Raw genomic sequence first — 20,693 nt, 5'->3', positions numbered from 1 at the left:
GTAGAACATATTTACAAAGTTTGTAGGTGTGATGACAAGGAACTGAGCCTTTGGTCTCCAGTAAGAAAAAGACAAAAGAGATTTGATTCCTTTTGCCGCAGTCCCTGCTAACTCACCTCCACATGGCCAGTTTATTTTGGATGGAAATGTTTAATAATGTTAAAATTTATGTAAACCGTGATTTTTTTTTTCAAAACTAGGGATGGAAGGTCTTTAAGCAAGACAACACTATTAATAGAATGTGGCTGTGTGTGGTTTATTTTTGTTTTCAAAATGGAAATGTTTCTTTGGGGATTTTGGCATGCTCTTTGATATGTTGAAAGATGAGAAAACATCATTTGGGAAACTCAGCACTTCTACCATATTAGGAAATTTACAGTGCCTCAGATTTCACATTTAATGTTTTAATTGCCTGGTTTGGTAATAGAAAAATGTCTAGCTTCTCTCTTTCATGTAGAGTTTACCACCACCTTCCCTCCTCTCCAGTGGTGGGCTGTTGCCAGCTTCTGCTTCCTTCCCCAGTCCCAGCATGGACTGAGCGTTTGCTCAGAGAGAGCAGTTCATCACGTGACATTTTAAAAGAGTATTGTGTTGACTTCTACCATGCTTTTTTTTTTTCTTTGCAGTTGTTTCCTGTGATGTTTATAAATATCCTAAAAGTGCAACTGAAATTGAGTTGTATTTTTGAAACTTTTAAATTGTTTTTGAGTGGAGGGTGCTACTCTGAACAGTATTTAGAGTATAGAAGAATTCTAAGACAGTGCTACCATCTTGGTCTGAGGGCAGTACTTAAGAAATACGCCTGCACATTAGAGAAAAAGAGATGTTGGGGGAAGATAGGTGGGAGGAGAGTAGAGAGGAAAGAGAAGAGTTGGGCTATTCCATGGAATTTAGGCTTTCTGGAAAAGTCAAGATCTAAAATAAAGTTGACATTTACTCTGCTTGTGAAAAGGCAATGATGAAAGGACTTCTAAAAGTCATTTCTTGTGAACAGTAACATCTGAGGGGAACAGTCTTACACGTTGTCTTTACAATCATGCGTAGTCACAGGTTTACAAGGGAAATGTGCTCTTGTCTGGAAGCTAAGGCACTGTCACTAGGAAGCTCATAGTCGGACTGTTTTCACTTTCCACGGACAGCTCTCTCTAAAATGTTTATTTCATTTTTCAGTAAAGTGAAGTGAAAGTTGCTCAGTCGTGTCTGACTCTCTGCTACCCCATTGACTATACAGTCCATGGAATTCTCCAGGCAAAAATTCTGGAGTGAGTAGCCTTTCCTTTCTCCAGGGGATCTTACCAACCCAGGGATTGAATGAATCCAGGTCTCCCACATTGCAGGTGGATTTTGTATCAGTTGAGCTCACAAGGGAAGCTGTTTTTCAATATCTAAACATAATTTTGAATTACATAGTAATCCATGCTTATTATAGAAAATTTGGAAAATATGGTAAAACCTCTGAAAGAAAATAAAATTGACCTATAGTTTTATAATCTAGAGAGAATTTGAATGTATTGCCATTTAGTATTTCTATGTTGTCTATGTATTTTTATGTAAGTGGGGTCAACTATATATGTGCATTTTGAACTCTGACTTTCTTTCTGTAACAATAAAATAAGCAAGGTATTTAATGATTGAGTTGTGATTCTTTTTTTTTTAATTACTTTTTATTAGAGCATAGTTGTCTTACAGTGTTGGGTTAGTTTCTGCTGTATAGCAAAGTAAATCAGCTATACATATCCATATATCCCCTCTTCTTTGAATTTCCCTTCCGTTTAGGTCATACAGAGCATTGAGTAGAGTTCCCTGTGCTATACAATAGGTTCTCAGTTATCTATTGTATACATCATCATGTATTCATGTCAATCCCAGTCTCCCATTGAATTGTAATTCTTGATGCGACTGTGTCACAGTTTCACAATCTCACTTTGAGTTTTCTACTCTACTAATTGTGTTGATTATGGTTTATTGTGTTAGACAAGCAGTCTTCTTGAGAGTCCCTTGGACAGCAGGGAGATCAAACCAGTCAGTCCTAAAGGAAATCAACCCTGAATGTTCACTGGAAGGACTGATGCTGAAACTGAAGCTCCAAATACATTGGCCACCTGATGCGAAGAGCTGACTCATTTGAAAAGACCCTGATGCTGGGAAATATTGAAGGCAGGAGGAGAAGGGGATTACAGAAGATGAGATGGTTGGATGGCATCACCAACTTGATGGCCATGAGTTTGAGCAAGATTTGGGAGATGGTGAAGGACGGGGAAGCCTGGCATGTTGCAGTCCATGGGGTTGCAAAGAATTGAACATGACTGAGTGATTGAACAATGAACAGCAACAAGCAGTGCTCTACAGGGCATCTTTGGACATGAATGGTTTTTTCCGTATTCCTGATTATTTTATTAAATTATTATTCTATAGGAGAACTATAGTGTCTTTAAAGGACCCCGGTACATATTGCTAAATTGCTTCCCAAGGAAGTTCTATCCTTCCAACACTAATATTTCAGAGTGCCATCTTGCTGCACTTTGGCCAATACTGAATACTTTTTTTTAAAAAGCTTCTCTAATAAGGAAAAATAATGCATTTGTTACATTTAGTTCCCATCAAGACATCCAAAATCTAACTTCTATCTAGTGATAAATGCTTTGTAACATTTTTCTTTTTTTAAATTTCTTTTCCTTTCATTTTGTTCCTTCTTTCTTCCCTCTAAATTCCTAAATTTAGTTGCCTAAATTCCTTCAAATTGATCTCTCCTATGCAGTCTGTCTTTCCACTTCTTCAGCCTACTTTTCCAAACCCATGCCCTGCCACTCTCCCAGCCAGGTCTTGCTTTAGCCAGATGTTTCTGCTTTTCCCACCCACGTATCTTTTGAAGGTCACTTCCATCTCTGGGTAGGTTTCCATCACTTGACAATAGTATCCCAGGCCGTGCTTTTATCTTTTAAGATGGAAGTTTATCTTTGAGAAAGTCTCCGCTTGACCACTTCACCGTGTCGTGATCGGCCCTTAATCTGTCTACAGGGCTTGTTTTGTACTTTTCATAAGCTAATTTATATCTTTGATTAAATGGTAACGTGTGTGTTTAATTGTCCTACGCGGACTGCCCGATCTTGCAACCATGGATGCTTTAGTTCTGTAGCCGTTGCTCTCCACCTTGTGTGACCCAAACAAATACGTAGAACAGTTCCCATATCCCAGAACTGTGTACTCAGTGAAATGTTGTTAGATCATTCATGTGCTTCTTTTTCCATTTAGTCTCCATTCCCCTTTGCTTTTCCATTTCTTATGATCGATTTTCTCATTCAATAATAGAGAATCACTTGGTATATACATTTTGGAAAGAGTGTTCCTTGCTTGCCCCAACTGTGTCTGAAACATTATCCTGTGCCCTTTTTATAATGTGTCATGTTCAACTACCACAGGACCTTTGAGTCTTCAGAAACTGATTAGCTAATTTTCTCGTAACAACTCTCATTGTATATTTTTGTTTTCTTGGCAGACTAGTCAATCTTACTTTCTCTTAATACACTGCTCACCTTCTCTGCCAGCCCCCCCACCAACCATGTTTTCTAACCCAGACTTGGCTTCTCTGAAGTATGAGGTCCTTCCCACACTCTAGAAAGTGGACCAGGCATATACAGGTGAAGAATTTAGAGATAAAGCACTGAATAGTGAAATTTGGACCAAACCAGTCAGTCCTAAAGGAAATCAACCCTGATTGTTCATCGGAAGGACTGATGCTGAAGCTGCAGTACTTTTTGGCCACCTGATGAGAAGCGCTAACTCATTGAAGACGACCCTGATGCTGGGAAAGATTGAGGGCGGGAGGAGAATGGGGCGGCAGAGGATGAAAAGGACGGTTAGACAGCATCACTGACTCAGTGGACGTGAATCTGAACAAACTCCGGGAGGCAGTGAAAGACAGCGGAGACTGGTGTGCTGCAGCCCATGGGGTGGCAGAGAGTCGGACATGACTTAGCAACAGAACAGCATCAACATTACACCAGGAGGGAGGGACTCGTTTACTCAAGAAAGGCATTATAAACACGAATGAGATTTATTATGGATGCTGGAGGTTGGGTAAGATTTACATGGGACATGGGGAATGAGAGTGTATTTACAAAAATAAACAAGAGTTCCAAGAACTGATTGATGGTGATGGTTAGTGGAGATTAACATGGTGTATTTGTGGAAATATATTTACATGAAAATTGAAGATTATATGGACATCTAGGCTCAAAATGAGCAAGAGGGGGACATTATTATCTCTGGGAAAGAAGTCAGTCTCTGCTTCTATGTGGAAGATGACCATGAATGTCTGAAGACCCCTGCTAGGCCTGTTACACCATTTTTCCTTAGATTCTTCCCTGATTCTGCCCCTCCTTTCTTCTCTTATTTTCCCTCCTACTGGAAGTGCCATCATATATAGACTGATTAAAATTTTCATGGAGAATTTCCCAACCATTGTCTTATTTGATCCTCATTATAATTGTGGGCCATTGGAGTCAGGCTAATTTAAAAATAGGAACCTAAAGGTCACTGAGATTAAGTAACTCTCCTGAAGCCATGGAAGCAATAAGCCTTAGCCCTGGCCTGTGAGGCACAGGCCTGGATGTGGTCAGTGCTCTCTGTAGTCAGTCATGCCCTGTCTGCCCTTTCAGCTTGCTCTGTTCCTTTACATACCGTTCATTCACTGTTGGTAAATCTTGACTGACCACCTCCTGTGTGCTGGACCTCACATTAGGGACACAGGTGAACATGGCACATGGTGTGTTCCCTCTCTGAGCTGGCTAGGGTCAGAAATACGAAGATGGTTGTCAAGGTGATGTTGTGGGATGCTTCGGCTGGTGTGTGGCTGCACCTAGAAGGGTGTTGAAGGCTGAAATTGTGACAGGGATGAAGGCATCCTGGAGGAAGTGTTGCCTGGACTGGAATTTTGGGAAAAGGTGAGTGTTCTTTGTAGGAACCAGTACCATAAAGGACCGAAGGTGAAAGAGGGTAATGGGGAACTTTGGGGAGTTAAAAAAAGTTGAAATTTGCCTGAAATGTGGAATATACATTGGAGAATGGTGGCAGGTGAACTGAAGAGGTAGACAGAGGCCAGATCACGTATGGTTTTGCAAACTATGGTTAGAAATTTGAATTTCTCAGAGCGCAATGGGGCAGCATTTGAAAGGACTGGACCCCGTGTGAGTGGTCAAGTGTGCAATGTAGAGAGTCTTGTTGGATGCAGAGGGAAGGGTGGTCTGCTGAAGGAGAGCCACTAGCAGGGGTCATATACCATGGTCTTCTCTTCTATGGGCTCTGGACTAGGGATCTGGTGGATCCAAAAGACCTCTCTCCCAGGGCAGCTAAATAGGGTAGTGAGTGGAGTTTGCTGCTTGTGACTGGGACCCAGATGCACGAGCTTTATTCTGGTTCCTGGTAACATCTGTGAGTCTCAAGTTAGGAAAACGGCTTAAAAGTTATAATGCCCATGTAGACCTGGCATTTAGACCACCTTTTTCCAGCTCAGTAACCAAGGCTGATTTTGATTTCATTCAAATTGTGTATTTTTATTCTTTATCTCTGAGTTATGGATCTAAAAAAGCAAGCTGTTATCCTAAACATTGAAACTAATGTTCTCTATCTGAGGCAAATAGAACTTGAAAATTAATACAGTAGAAAATATAGCTCAGCAGCCTTTCATCATGGACTGGGTTCATAATAAGTATGAGCACTTTGGAAGGTAAAGCATGAAAACTTGATGAAAATGTGCTTCCAGTTCATTTTCAGGCAGGTTGAGGGGGGTCCAGTTGGTTAGTGTAGCCGAACTTTTTAACTAATAGAGCTGGTTTTTTTTTTTCTAATGTAAAGAAGACACTTTTCTCTTGTAGTCTTCCTACATTTTTCTCATGGGCAGCAACTTTGAGAAACTAATTTTTCCCTCCCCTTCTCCCCCAAAGGAGAGATGCTAGATTAATATCCCAAGTTGCTTGGTGGGGGTCGGGGAAGGAGCCTCTGAGGATTTAGACCCTCCGGGTACCTGGAGAACTCTGGGCTTCCTGCGTCCCCTGCGTGGACCCTCAGATGGCCTCACTGTTTCTATTACCTTGGTAGAAAGAGTATGTGACTCCTCCGCCTGCCTTGCTGTCTCGTTGCCATGGAAACCTCCATTCCACACACCTGATTCACACATCATGCTTGTCTGGGTCCAGACAGAGGTCACAGACTGGCATTTGCCCTTTGTTTCCCCCTTCTTGTGTTTTTCAGACACTTAAAAATGGAGACAGAGAGATTGTGGGGTTGGGGGGAGCAGGGTCGTGCGTGAGAAGGCTAAGGCTTTGCTGTCAGGGGCAGGAGTTGGGAGTTCTCAAAAAATAATACCTGTGAAGGGAGGAGAACAAATAGAAAAGTCTGTGTAGTTTTAAGCTTCTCATGGAAGGAAAGGCTTTGATCCTAGGATGTGTCTGAAAGTGATTTTCTGGGTTTCTGCTGAGAGCAGAAACAAGTAGAAAGAATTCGGGAAACTTTTGCCCCTTCGTGGGTTTTCTGCCCCCTTTTCACCGGATTGTTCAGTCTGAGCTTCGCGGTATACACAAGTCCTCTGATGCGTGTGCGCCGTGGCTTAACTGATAGAAAATGACATGTTTTAGAAAGCACGGGTAACTTGGAGGGAGTTATCATTCATGAGAGGTCAGTACACTTACTGGAATCTATTTTGTTTTTTCCTGTGATTCTCCCCCACAACTTTTCCTTAAATACATAACTTAGGACTACACTGTAGGAGAACAGATTATTAACCTTCTTCTACAAGTTGATTCATTTTCTTTTGATTCCTGTTTGAGGCAGGGTTTCAGAAATTAAAAAAAAAAAAAAAGACTTTCAAATTGGCCTGGTAACCAGCTCTCCTAACATGTTAGGTTTCCAGCCTTCTGTGTTGTGTAGTCAGGTGCCGCCCACGTCTTAGCAGTGGAGCTGGCTAGCGGTGCCCGCTCAGTTCTACCTGGATTCGCTCTTCTTGGAGCATGTGACCAGTTTTCCTTTTTAAAGGCTGAATAATTTTCCAGTTTATGTATACAGGATATTTTACTTATCCATTCATTTGTGGATGGACGTCTGGGTTCTCTTCCACCTGTTGGCTTTGTAATTAATGGTGTGATGACCGTGGGTGTGCAGTTATCTGTTTGAGATCCTGCTTTCATTTCTTCTGGATACCTACCTGGAAAGGAAATTGCTGGATCCGATGATAATTTTGGTTTAATTGTTTGAGGGACCTCCGTACCGTTTTCCACAGCTGCTGCATCATTTTACATTTCCACCAGTCACGCACAAAGGTTCCACTTTCTCCACATCTTCACCAGTACATTTTTTATTTTATTTTAGTTTTTAATAGTGGCCATTCTGATATGTGTGAGGTGATCTCTCTCATGGTGGTTTTGATTTGCAGTGAGTTTTCTTAAAACACCCTTAAAGAATATCTTAAAAGCAAACAGCTGGACTGAGGGAACAGTGCTGTTTAGGATGAAGAGAGGCTTGGAAAACTGTGGGGTTCCCAGATGGGCTGTTCTAGTTTGCTCTGGCGATGCCTTACAGTGAGCGTGCTTGCTCTTTGGCTCTGCCGAGTCTCCACCATAGGACTGAGGGTTGTTTGGCCTTAGTGGTGTGGCCTGGCCGACAGCCTGTCGCCCTCTCATCCTTTCAGAGTCCTCAATGATTACTAAGCATTTTCTCCCAGCAAATGACTCAGAATGCAGTGTAGCCCTAGATACAAAAGTTATTTCAAAAAACAACCATGCCTCGCTCCTTTTTAACCATTTCTATTGACTGTTTCTATGCTGATTTAAAAATACTCTTACTGATCATCCATCAACGTTCTTTCATTCATTCAACAGCATTGAAAGTATACCCAGAGCCATGCTGTCCAATAAATACATAATACAAATATATTAATACAAAAATTAATTTATAATGTGATTTTAAACTTTCTAGTAGCTGTGTTACAAAAAGGAAAATGATTGAATTTCATTTTAACAATACAGTTTATTTAACTTGATATATCTAAACTATTATTGTTTCAGCATGCAATGATTATGAAAAAAATTGAGATCTACTCTATTATTTTCTTGCTAAGTCTTTGAAATCTGTTGTGCACTTTAAATTTGCAGCACTTCTTAATTTGGATTGGTCACATTTTAAGTGCTTAAGAGTCACAGGTGTCCAGTGGCCACCTTATTAATGCAGACTTAGCATATTTAGCCAAGAACCTGAAGTCCAGAAAAGGCCAACCCTCAGCTCTGCCTAGTGGGCAGGACACATCACTAACGCAGGAATGATGGTGGGGCGATGTGTTTAGAGTGTCACAGAAGAGGGGCTTCCAACTTGGGGTGTCCTCCCACCGCTATACCTCGTTCCTTTGAGCTAGTCCTCAGGGAGAGGGCACTCAGCTGGAGTTGGGCATGGGCCCCTGTCCATCAGATGTTAACTTTTTGCCTCATGTGCTAAGAGAACCGCTGGCAAGTTTACATGTAATTACAGGCTCTGTTCTGGCCTTGGGTCTGTGAGTTGAGGTTTCAGCACCACAGCCTCTCTGCTCTGTGGGGCCTGCCTCACATTCCCGCAGGTCCAATTGCTCACTTATCCTCTGGGGAGACTGGCCTTCCCGGCCAAGAGTATCCCCTCACTCTTTTGGGCTGCAAACACCCAGGAGAAGGTGTGGTTCTGGGAGAAGGAATGGAAGAAAACATGTTGATGGCTTTTCTTTGTCCAGACACCCCTCTGCTCGCCTCTAGGAAGAGACCCCAAGCGTGTCTGGTTGATAATGGAAGGGTCGCTGTCATCTGATGGGCTTCCCTGCCATCACCCTGACCACCCTCCATGCCCGGCTTCTCAGGGACTCATGGAGGTGTCTGGTGTGGCTGGCGGGGCTCCAGCGGTCAGGCAAGCCCGCCCGCCTCCCCAGGCGCCCGGCATGGGGAAGGGTGGCGGAGACGTGTGTTCAGACAGGAAGTGCATGAGAAGAGGGGGAGCTGCCTCCCGCCTCCTCCTGGCAGTCTCTCTGGTGTTGCCTGAGGCCAAAAAGGGGTGGGAATTTGGCAAAGTGAAAGTACATCATTGTATTTTCCTACCCTTCCGTTTCATCTCCCTCCTAAGGAAGCCAGGCTGGACATTCCCCACCCCCCCACCCCCTATCCAGGTCACCTAACACTCAGGGACATGAAATTCCTTTCCTACTGCTGATGTGGAAGAGGCTTGGAAATATGTTCCTTTCCCGGAGATGAGTGATATGGCAGAAGGGCAGGGTCAGATGAGGCCAAGGGCTGGGAGCCAGAGTCTTACCAGACTCAGGCTGTGTTGTGACTGCAAGGCACACGGCGCTGGTGGATAGGGGGAGGCCTCGGGGCTCCAGGCTGGCCAGACTCCTCCCTGGTCGGTGGAGTCGAGGAGAGTAGACAGGACTTGAGCGGGGAATCAGCGATGAGTCTGACCCTTCCAGAGGCTCCTCTAGTGTAGGTTGATGTGTTCAAGGATGGAACTGTTAAATGTTGCCAGACTAGTCTACACCAACTGATCTCTCTGTCATATTTTAAGAGATTTCTTTGGGAATTCTATAAACTTTCCACCCTGAGGAATCAGACCCACGGTGTAAGGATCGTGACACTCTAAATAATTACCTAAATTAAAGAAGATGCCAAAGTATTTCTTCTCTCAGGGAAGAAAATCAAATGGATGAGTTCAGAACAACAGCTGTCCTCATTAGTCTCTACTCATAAGTCTCCTACAGCTCGATGTTGAGCAGTTTTTATTGAAGAGAAGTATAACAAGTGTTAAGGAGTTAACTTGAAATGGAAACCAATGAAGGAAATGGAAAAGGCACAGTATTTGAATGTCACACATGCATATTTATTTTGTACTGGAACAAAGAAAAAAAGAGAGTCATTGTTACTACTGTGGTCTATGACTGTATGCTTCTTGATACTGAAAATATTGTGTATTTTTCTCAGTTTTACTTGATGGGTTGAATGGTAGTTTGAGTTCCCTAAGCCTGTCAGGAGACCAGCCCAGAGGCCAGTGGTGCTCATATCACAGGCTGTGGTCAGGCACTGATAGCTGTGGCCAGTGGGACAAGATCTTAGGCTCTGGGTTCGAATCTTGCCTCCACTACAAGTTAGTCCTGTGTGAGTCACCCTCTCTTGATCTCATTTATTTTCTGTAAATTAGAATAGTAAATTTATTTTTATGACACTTGCTATTCATGTAAAGATAATCCAGGTAAAGTATTTATTAGTCCATACTGCCTGACAAATACTCAATTATGAGGAAGTATTAATTGCTAATGTGGAGTAGAGTGGGTAATAAACAACTGCCTTTTGTTTTTGCACCAGCCGCAAAGCAAAATAAATTGTTAACAGTTGCTTAGTCTCCTTGAAAATTCTCTAACTGTGTATACTTTTTCTTTGCAGCATTGCTGTATGTGTGTGTTTGGAAAGCCAGTAATTACCTCTTGCAGATAGAGCTGCCCAAACAGTCTTTCCCATGGCAACTGAAAAAATAAAAAATAAAAGCAAAAAAAAAAAAAAATTAGAGGTTACATAAGTGCCCTTACTGGACTAGGAGTGTGGAGATCAGATCATGTAAGTTCTGTGTGGCTTTGGGTTTTCTTTTGGTTGAAGGTGTTGGGAAGATACAGAGGTCTGACTGAGTAACTGAACAGGATGCTGTTGCTTGCTTTGAAGTGAGTAACTTGGTCAAAAGTGCAAATGAGAGGGGAAGTTGAGGTTTGATGATGAAGGATCATTATTAATGTTTCCATGGTTTTAGCAGTTTAAAAGCTGGGAGTTTAGGAAAAGTTGTTGGATGTGGGGAAGAGAGCCCACAGACATTCAGACATGGTTGTAGTTCAGTCCTTTAGTCTTCATTTTAATCTGAAAATAAAGAGCCGAGACTTCTGAATAATATCACAAAAGGATGACTTTATAACTCTTAACAGTGAATGCTAATTATCACATGTTCACGGTGCCACAAAATTTAGAAAGCTACACCACTCTCAGATCCTAATTATCAGAAGAATATTTTTTTAGGGGGGGAGGAGAAAGAATATTACTATTTTGGGTTCCTAACCCTTCTTTCTCAAAGGTTTATATTAATTTCCTCAAAGTCTAGGTGGAACTGAAATAATTAGCTTTCAATGAATGGTGATATCTTTTCCCAACATTTAAGAAGTGATCTTATGTACATTCTCTCTGTATCTGTTGTATAAAGGTTCATTTACTTGATTGGAAGACAGGATTGACTTTTCCACTGGATAATTTGCCCTCTTCATTCTAGAGCAGAGACAGATAAAACTATTAGCCTCCACCTCCTTCTACCCCACCCAAATGTATAATATCCCTATTAAATCTAATAAATTAGATTATTTTTTCCCTCCAGAGACTCAAGAGATAATAATAAAGCTAGCTTTACATTATCAATAATAATATAATGACAGAAAGAACATGGAGAACTGAAATCTATGAGTTCTTTGAAAACCCAACCTTCAAAACCCTCTCTACTGTTCAGCTTTTTAAATGTAAACAAAGGATGAAAGGGGACTTCCCAGGTGGTGCAGTGGTAAAGATCCCGCCTGCCAAGGCAGGAGACACAGAAGACTCAGGTTTGATCCCTGGGTCGGGAAGATCCCCTGGAGGAGGGCATGGCAACCTACTCCAGTATTCTTGCCTGGAGAATCCCATGGACAGAGGAGCCTAGTAGGCTGCTGTCCACGGGATCACAAAGAGTTGAACACAGCTGAAATGACTTAGCATGCACACACACGAAGGATGGAAGTGGGAGAGAGAAGTTATCTTCAGTGAGCGACATGGTTTAGTGTACCTGGCGTCAAGAACTCTGGATTAGAGACCAGCCTTTCCAGTTTCCAGGTACCTAGGAAGCTCTGGGAAATTGGTGACTTCTCTGAGTTTTCCCTTCCTCGTTTGTCAAGTGGAGTTACTTGCAATGCTTGCTTTTTGTCATGATTCTGTTAGAAGAGATATGGTATTTGTGACAGTTTGTAATCTGTTGGATACTCTTTATCCCTCTTTGCTTTGCTTGGTAGAGGTAAGGAGAAGGTTCACAAAACCAGTAGCCTGAGTTAAATGTTTTCTATCATGCACTCTAAATTATGAAAAGGGAACTGTAAACCAGTTATCGTCTATGATTGCCTCAGACCTAATACCTGCTATTTGTAAGGCAAAGATCAGTAAAAAGCAAGGTCAACATCCTTCTTGCTCCCTCTTCTCCATCTGTGGTGGTCAGTTGGGGTTATTTACCTAGTTTTGCTGACCAGGGAGGCTACAGTAGAGAGTTTCTCTTTATCCTTTGTGGGAATCCTGTGTTACCAGTGTTGGTCTTCATAAGTTGTGGGAGCTGGGAGTTTCTTTCTTCCCATTATTGGGCTCTTTGACATTGAGAGCTTAGGGAGCAAAATTTGGAACTCTGGGGAAAGAAATGGAACAATGGCTATTTCCTTTAGCCTGAGAATTCAGCACTGTGCTATATCTCTGCTCCAAGTTTCTGGTATACCAGAAACTTTACCTGGATCTGAGTATAGAAAACTTACCTGTACCTCCTGTGATTCTTGACTTAACTCTAACCCATCATTCTTGACTTATTCTAATCTAGCGGGAGTAATTCTTGCTTTGTGTGCCTTCTCATCATTGAAGAGTGGGATGAACGTCTTGTTTTTCAACTGCTTTTGTTTCACACCAGTACTACAGAGAAGAGACATTTGTGTCGTGTTGTGTGTTGTGGATGTGGTACACGAGTATCCTTCTGCAGACCCACACTCTCTTACAACAGCTGATGCCGTCCACTCTCTAAAGTCATGTCCCTGGCCTAGCTCTGAGCACATACTGTAAATACCAGGACCCCTGGTAAACTCTGAATGCCCGTTATCATCAGTAACATCCAGCCATGAGAAAGGAGTGAATTAGTGGTCTGATTAAAGATGGTAGACACAGTATAAAAATTCACTCCAATGACATTATAAAACAGAAATAGTCAGGAATCAAGATCAGAGAGCTAGTCTTGGTTTTCCCACTAACTAGAATTGTGAAGGTGATACAGTAAGTTTAACTTGACTTTTATGAACCTCATCTCCAAGTATGGAATTATTTCATGTTTGAATTTATGAAAGAAGATTTTAGTTTGACTTATCATTAAGACTTTTCTCAGCATTATGGTTGTTTTTAAGTCTTAATACTTCCAGTTATATTTAGTTGTTTTCTTAAGGATAACAATATTTGTACTTTCTGTTACCTAAATAATACTGTGTTATCAAGGTCAGTCATTTCTATTAACATGTTCAACACTCAAAACACATTAGAGATAAAAATTTCATTTTCTACAACTCTGACTAATCTGTCCCACCTGATGGGGGAGAGTGGTCAAGGGTAGTCATCTCATAAAAGCAGCTGAAGAAACTGAGGCAGGGGCTTCTCCAGTGGCTCAGTGGTGGAGTCCTCTTGCCAGTGCAGGAGACATGGGTTCAATCCCTGTTCCAGGGAAGATCCCACGTGCCACAGAGCAACCACGGGTGTGCACCACCACTGCTGAGCCTGTGCTCTGGAGCCTGGGAGCCACAACTCCTGAGCCCATGTGCTCCAAGTACTGAAGCCCGAGCGGCCTAGATCCTGTGCTCTGTAACAAGAGAAGCCACTGCAATGAGAAGCTGGTGCATGGCGACAAATAGTCCCACTCGCCACAACTAGAGAAAAGCCTGCACAGCAACCAAGACCCAGCACAGTTACAATTAAGTCAATAAATAGATAAAAATGTTTAAAAGGTGAAGATCACTCGGTGTCATGCCTTTTATTGGGTCTTTGGAAGAGAGACTCTTTCTAACTTAAAAAATGCTAAGCAGAGTTTAAGACTAGCTGTGTTTTTCTTTTGGAATCATTCCTTAAAAGTGAGATTGTCAGATCATTCTGAAGACAGGAGAATTTTAATTTGGCCTCCTAAAGACTGAGTCTCAACTTTAGCCAGTGTTCAGAGGCTTGTCTTTAATGTAAACCTTCGATAGTTTATGAATTCCTTTCAGGGGAAATGTAGAAAAAATATGCAGATGCTTAGGAAAGCCAGCAAGACTGTAGTTGGAAGGTAGATGTGTTCATGTACAAAGTTTTATATGAAAACCTGTCCTCAGAAAGATGTAGGAACAATGAACCAGCTTGTCCTTGTTCTTGTTTTAAAATAAACATATTGTAGACTTGTAGTTGGCTTCTGATGAGCTGTTCATGGAGCCATTTAAGGCATAAGTTCTGCACTGGTATTGAACCAACGGAATAAAAGCTGTTCATAACCTTGTGTACTTTTCCAACATAAACATCATGTCTTAAGTAAATCAGTTTTATATTAGTTTATATATAGCATCACATGGGAGCTTTTTCTTTGACTTTTTTGTCTGATCTGAATTTCTAGGCATTCATATCTTCTGATAGTGCTGTTCTAGATTATAATTTTACATTTCAAATTGGTATAAGCCAAAACTATTTATTTTACCCTTGTCATGGGATAACACTTATTGCTCATAACCAGGGCTCAGTCAGTGAGTATTCTTTGAAAGCTGCTTCAATTTTCTGCCTGTGTTTTCGAGTATTTCCTTTAAATGAATGCTCATATTAAAGGAGGAGGAGCTGTTTCTTACTCATCTCTCACTTGTCGTCATTGTCTTACATCTGAAATTGTTTCTGTAGAGGATGGCAACCCACTCCAGTGTTCTTGCCTGGAAAATTCCTTGGACAGAGGAGCCTGGTGGGCTACGGCACACGGGGTTGCAGAGAGTTGGACATGACTAAGCATACACACAAGAGGATCTTATGGAGTTTGGTTGTCCATGGATATATTTTGTTGACTGAATCTAAGAGGATAAACAATGCTGTAGTTTTTTCCAGGAAGATTAAAATTATAAGTATCAATATGACTGTATTTCACTGTATAGAAATGTTTGCTTTGGAGGGAGAGTCTGAATGGAGGAGATAATCATAATAAATAAGATGTACTCTAGAAACTTTGGAAGGTTGGAAAAAGTGATTTGTTTCCCAACCTTTCATTAAACCATGTAATCAAAAAGATAGACATCTAACCAGAAAACATTGTTAGAGGGAGAACAGTTTTTTTATTGTTTGTTTGTTTTAATCTGTCTGTAACAGTTTCAATGTCTTGTTATAATGATTGAATAAAATAAAAGCATTGAATGGACACCGCTACTTGACTCAGTCTGTGTTTCCATTCATGGCCTTCACAGATCTCCATTGTGAAGGTGTATTCTCAGAGGAGGCATAATTTAATGGGGAAGACGGTGGATTTGGAAAACTCTGGACTCGACTCCTCATGTTGCAGTGATTAGCTGTGTGAACTTCATCAAATCACATCACCACTCTGAATTTTAGTCTTCTAAAAGCTAAGAAAAAATTATATATAGACTTTTCCCTTCATCTGTGACATCATTTAAGAAAATATGGCATAGGATCGGATATTTGTATCTATTTTTTGAGCTACTTTTATTGTGGGGATTTGTGTTTGCAGTAGACACACGTAGTACACTTGAAATTTGAGAAATCCACCCATCTTGTCATCTATTGAGGCGGCAAATTAATTTCCTTTTATCTTATATCAGAACACTTTGGCCACAAAGATGTTTTAAATAATACCTGGGGGCACAAATAAGCTATTTAAGAGTTAATAAAAGGCTATACACAAATCTTTTTGAAGTTTATGTCCAATCTTTAGTTTTTTATATGCTGCTCAGTTATGAAAAGGAGAGAGAGCATAAAAGCTGATGTTTATTAAATTACTTATATGCTCAGTGTCTTTTTTTTGGCCTTATCTAATCCTGCAGAAATAATCTAGAAGCATGTGCAGTTCACTCTTCTCAGATACTGCTCACCATCTGTTTTCAAAGTGAGAAATGAGCATCACTTTGTAACTAATTTCCCTTTGTCTGCTAAGTCCAAACTTGGGGAAAGAGGTCACTGTTTATTCTGTTTATGACTAACTTGATATTAACAATTCATGTTCCATGGTCTGCTTTTTTTATATGGTTTTATGGTAACTATTCACCCCCCCCTTTTTTTTTTGGCTCCCTCACATACTTATTGCAACAGATATTCTTGGCTCAACGAAATAGGGAACTCATTCATCAGGAATGTTTGATAGGGTTTTTTTCAGTAACAAAATTGTTTTTGCTTTTTGTTTTTAGTGTTTTCTTTTTCCTCTGTCAGACCTGATCCAGTGTGGAAGGGAGAGAAAGAAAAACCAGAGAATCTGGGAAAACTTATGTGAATTGCAGCAAGTTCTTGGATTTAGACAGAAAATGGAAGGAATGAAAATATAATGAGTGCATAGCTTGTCTGTATATGAGAGATGCTCTTATATATGTAATTGAGGTTTTATCAAGAGCATTAGCTATGGTGAAGATAATGGTGACAATAACTAATCTCATTGGATAATAAGCAAGCAGGCTCAGAGAGGCAAGGAACCTGACTTAGAACACAGTGTTAGTAAGCATTGTAGGGTTCCCCTTGTTTACTCTATTGTGTGTAGCTCAAAACAGTGTTTTTTGTCTAATCATATGGATTGCAGTAAAACCAGTGCTGTTATTGTGTCTCCTTTCAAAACTTTCATTGGTTTCATACCCTGTGGGTACATATTATTTTAGGACCAAGTTTTTATACTGTTGTCTGTGCCTTATACTTAAAATGGCAGTGACTTTATAGCAGAGTCTTGCTGAGGTGCATGTTCTTCTCTTCTGGAATGTTCTATGACAGTCATCATGTCAAGAACATTTGAAGATGATTATATGGCAATAGCCTTATTATGGAATGCTTACTGTATGTCATGTATGTATCTTGTTTGTTTTATCTTTTCTGCCCTGCAGACTGCTCCTTTGGGGCAGCCACCATTATTTTTTTCCATTTAGAGGTGAAGGTCAAGGCATGATAGGATTCCTAACTTGCCAAGGTCCCAAAGTTAGTGTATATTCAAATGCAAGCTGTCTGGCTCCATAGCCACCCTGCAATGTGACCTTTTAGCCTGATGAGTTAGCAGCTGTGGCTCTTTGAGAGCCATGACTTGGCCTCAGTGGACATAGGAAATAGTTTCGTGTGTGTTTCCAAGACCATCATATTTTTCATCAATTATAAGTAATGCACACTTTTTAGGATAGTCGTTGTAAAATGTAACCCCAAGCCATAGTTAGAGGGTGGGGGAAGATTAAGTCATTTGGAACGGTTTGGAAAAGCTCTCTGGGCAACCGTCCAGAGTTTTTGCTGGGCCTTGGGATCTTGAATGTTTGTGAAGAGTGGGGAGATTTTGTGTCTTTGCACATAAGTGTCCCTGAGTCATTTTGGTCTTTAGCCTGAACCACTCAATGATGGAAAAAGAAATCTCAGGGAAGATGAAAGGGTAGAACTAAAGGGAAGCCCTACATAGATTTCAAAAGACTATAGAGTTTCATAGTTATAATTTATAATGTCCACTATCCTTGTGATATTTTACATGAGGTTATTTATCTTTTCTCTTTGAGAACATGTTTTCCCTTATATTTAAAAATATCCTGTCTTTAGAACTCTTAAAATGTTTGGAGGGCAGAAATAAAAAGTCTTTGGAATAATTACTATGTTTCTGTGTTCACTGGTGTACTTATTCAGCAGGTGTTTGTTGAACGCTCACTGTATTATAGACCCTCTACAAAACTCCGGAGATAAAAAAGATAAAGTGCTGAATTTGTCCTCAAGGCATTTGGATTCTGGTGGGAGGAAATGTGAGCTAGTCAGCCTGCAGATAAGAAGTGCTCTGTAAGGGGAGTGGAAAGCTCTGTCAGGGCACAAAGGAAGGAGGACATAGTTCCTCTGACGATGATCTGCAGACATTTGAGCCAAAGCTATGAACAGTGTTAGGGTTGGGTAGGCCAAGGCGGGCAGGGAGGGTGTTAGAGGCTGGAGTGCTCAAAAGCCTGGGGCAGTGAAGGACAGGAACCACCATCTCACAGCTAGAAAACCTGACCATTACAGCCAGCTCTGGTTTCCTGTGAAGGAAGTGCCATGTGGACTCAGGTCCATGGATTCTTGGACCTCTCCAGCCAGTCTTCCTTCATTACTGGGTAAAATGGGGCTTGTTTCCCTTGTTCCTTCCTTCCTTCTTGTTTTCCTTCCTCCTTAACTTCCTTTTTCTGTTTAGTTGATGAATTTGAGTTGGATGTAGGCATTTCTCACATCAGGCTTAATCTTGCTGCTGCTGCTGCTAAGTCGCTTCAGTCGTATCCGACTCTGTGCTACCCCATAGACGGCAGCCCACCAGGCTCCCTGTCCCTGGGATTCTCCAGGCAAGAACACTGGAGTGGGTTGCCATTTCCTTCTCCAATGCATGAAAGTGAAAGGGAAGTCTCTCATTCGTGTCCGACTCCTAGTGACCCCATGGACTGCAGCCTACCAGGCCCCTCCGTCCATGTGATTTTCCAGGCAAGAGTACTGAGTTAGGGCTCTAATGGAGTGGGTTGCCATTGCCTTCTCCGGCTTAATCTTAATGAGGGAAAAGGGAAGGAAAAAAAACCAAAGAAGCAGCCTCCTATCGCACAATAGGATATAAGGTTTTTTGCTATTTGTTTCTATGTCTTTTTTCTTATGTTTCTCAGGAAATTCAATTTTTCTGCTATTCCGTTAACATGTCTCTTTGATCAGAAGTGCCTGTATCACTGCTTTTTCAGCTTTTTTTGTGAGCCATCATGGATAAGCATGGCATGGCCATGGGGAGACTTCCTTGGTTGAGTACCTAAAATTTGCTTCTTTGGGGTTTTGTACTGGGACAGCAAAATGCTCGTGTTTAAATAACTTAAAATTCCTGGGAAACTCATAAAACTGCCTGACATGATGTTAAATAGTTTGTGCCTATAAGAAACTTTGCAGATGGCTAAGATAAGTATGAAGGATGCTTTATATGTTTTGACTTACTGTCTCTTCAATTACATTATATAAAATTCAGCAGACTTCTCCATGATCGCTAGGGAAATGAATGATATTCCTGTCATAAATCACAAATACCACAAGCTGGCGGAGGATTGTAATTGACGGGTGCCCATCGATAGTTTGTTTATATTCTCCAGGAGGGCTCCCAAAAATGTAGCGTCCACCATATTTATTCAGAAAAATATATTCTTAAATAAGATTGCCCTGACACTGGCTGCTGTACTTAAGCAACTTAAAGCAATCCCAACTGCTACTTTGCTTAGCAGACTAGCTGCATGTCCCATCCATGATTGTGTAAGATGAAGATAAATTGTGCATGTACACACACACACATAGATTTGATTCCTCTGTTCACAGTGTTCTGATTCAGGGCAACTTGAAGATGATTTGGAGGTGTTACGATTAACTTTGCATTTATTCCAGAAAATTTCACTGGAGGAGAAAATACATTCTTGGCATGCAGTAAAACCCCACATTTGGTTATATAATTCATTTGTGATTTAAATTTTTATAATTTATTCAGTAAGTCCAATGAATGTAATGTTGGATAATAAGCCAATTTAGTTTTATGAGTAAAAAAAGTACATGACTGATCTATCGTTTTACAAAGTCAACCGCTGAATCATGGATTTGGATGTGATTTAGGGGAGCCTCCCCACACCCCTCCTCCTGGTCTTCTAGCTCCATCCACACATCCTTCCTGCTCAACCCTAATCTTCTTTGATCAAAGGGAAGCACTTTAAAGAAGGAAATCTTCAGGAGTTTTAATATAATTACCTTTAGGATGAGAATTCTTTTCAAAGTAGTACCATTGGCAGATTCAATAATGTCTAGAATTCTGCCCAGACTTGAAAGTACTTTGTGTCCATTGCTAAATATTGCTGCTGTCTTCATCTTTTGCTTCTGGGATTGAACTGCATAGGTTTCCAGTCTTTAAATACATTCTGATGGGTATCAGCATGTTTGCAAATAGATTTCCATGCTTGACCTGGACACGGTAGAAATGACCTGGTCCTGCTGCCCCTAAGTTTCCTCCCATTTTGAGAGCACAGGCAAATAACTCACTGTTATCTCATCACCTTGATACTGTCAGTGGTGGTTTACGAAAGCCGCTTTGGGGTTAGACCCTGGGAGTGGCTAGGATGGTAACAAAACCAGATTCAAGTTACACACGAGCAACTTCATAAATTATCAAATTCATATGCAGTATTCTATTCTCATAAGAGGGAACATTTTGCCACAAAATCTGTTCAAATAAAATTTCCTTTGGAATATTTTCTTCTACTGTGAGGACACATGCCTTTCCCGAGCCCATTTTCCCTGCCCCTAGTACCTCATGTCGGAGAAGGCAATGATAACCCACTCCAGTACTCTTGCCTGGAAAATCCCATGGACGGAGGAGCCTGGTGGGCTGCAGTCCATGGTGTCGCTAGGAGTTGGACACGACTGAGCGACTTCACTTTAACTTTTCACTTTCATGCATTGGAGAAGGAAATGGCAACCCACTCCAGTGTTCTTGCCTGGAGAATCCCGGGGACGGGAGAGCCTGGTGGGCTGCCATCTCTGGGGTCGCACGGAGTCGGACACGACTGAAGTGACTTAGCAGCAGCAGCAGTACCTCATGTATGGTGAGCATTCAGTAGGCAGTGAATGAATTCCTTTGTCCCTGCGTCTGAATGGTCGAGTGGAAGTCTTCACCCAAACAATAGCGTGTGG

The 20,693-nt window shown here is 41.2% G+C and overlaps 1 long non-coding RNA gene across 6 annotated transcripts in view; it reads left to right on the top strand.

The window, feature by feature from the left end:
- LOC100847951 (uncharacterized) overlaps positions 1 to 20,693 on the top strand; it is a 413,745-nt gene that overhangs the window by 300,470 nt on the left and 92,582 nt on the right. The window lies entirely within an intron of this gene.

The sequence above is a fragment of the Bos taurus genome, chromosome 23 (assembly GCF_002263795.3).
Source record: "Bos taurus isolate L1 Dominette 01449 registration number 42190680 breed Hereford chromosome 23, ARS-UCD2.0, whole genome shotgun sequence".
Classification (NCBI taxonomy): Eukaryota; Metazoa; Chordata; class Mammalia; order Artiodactyla; family Bovidae; genus Bos; species Bos taurus.
The sequence above is the reverse complement of the archived record's forward strand: the minus strand, read 5'-3'. Positions and strand labels throughout refer to the sequence as shown.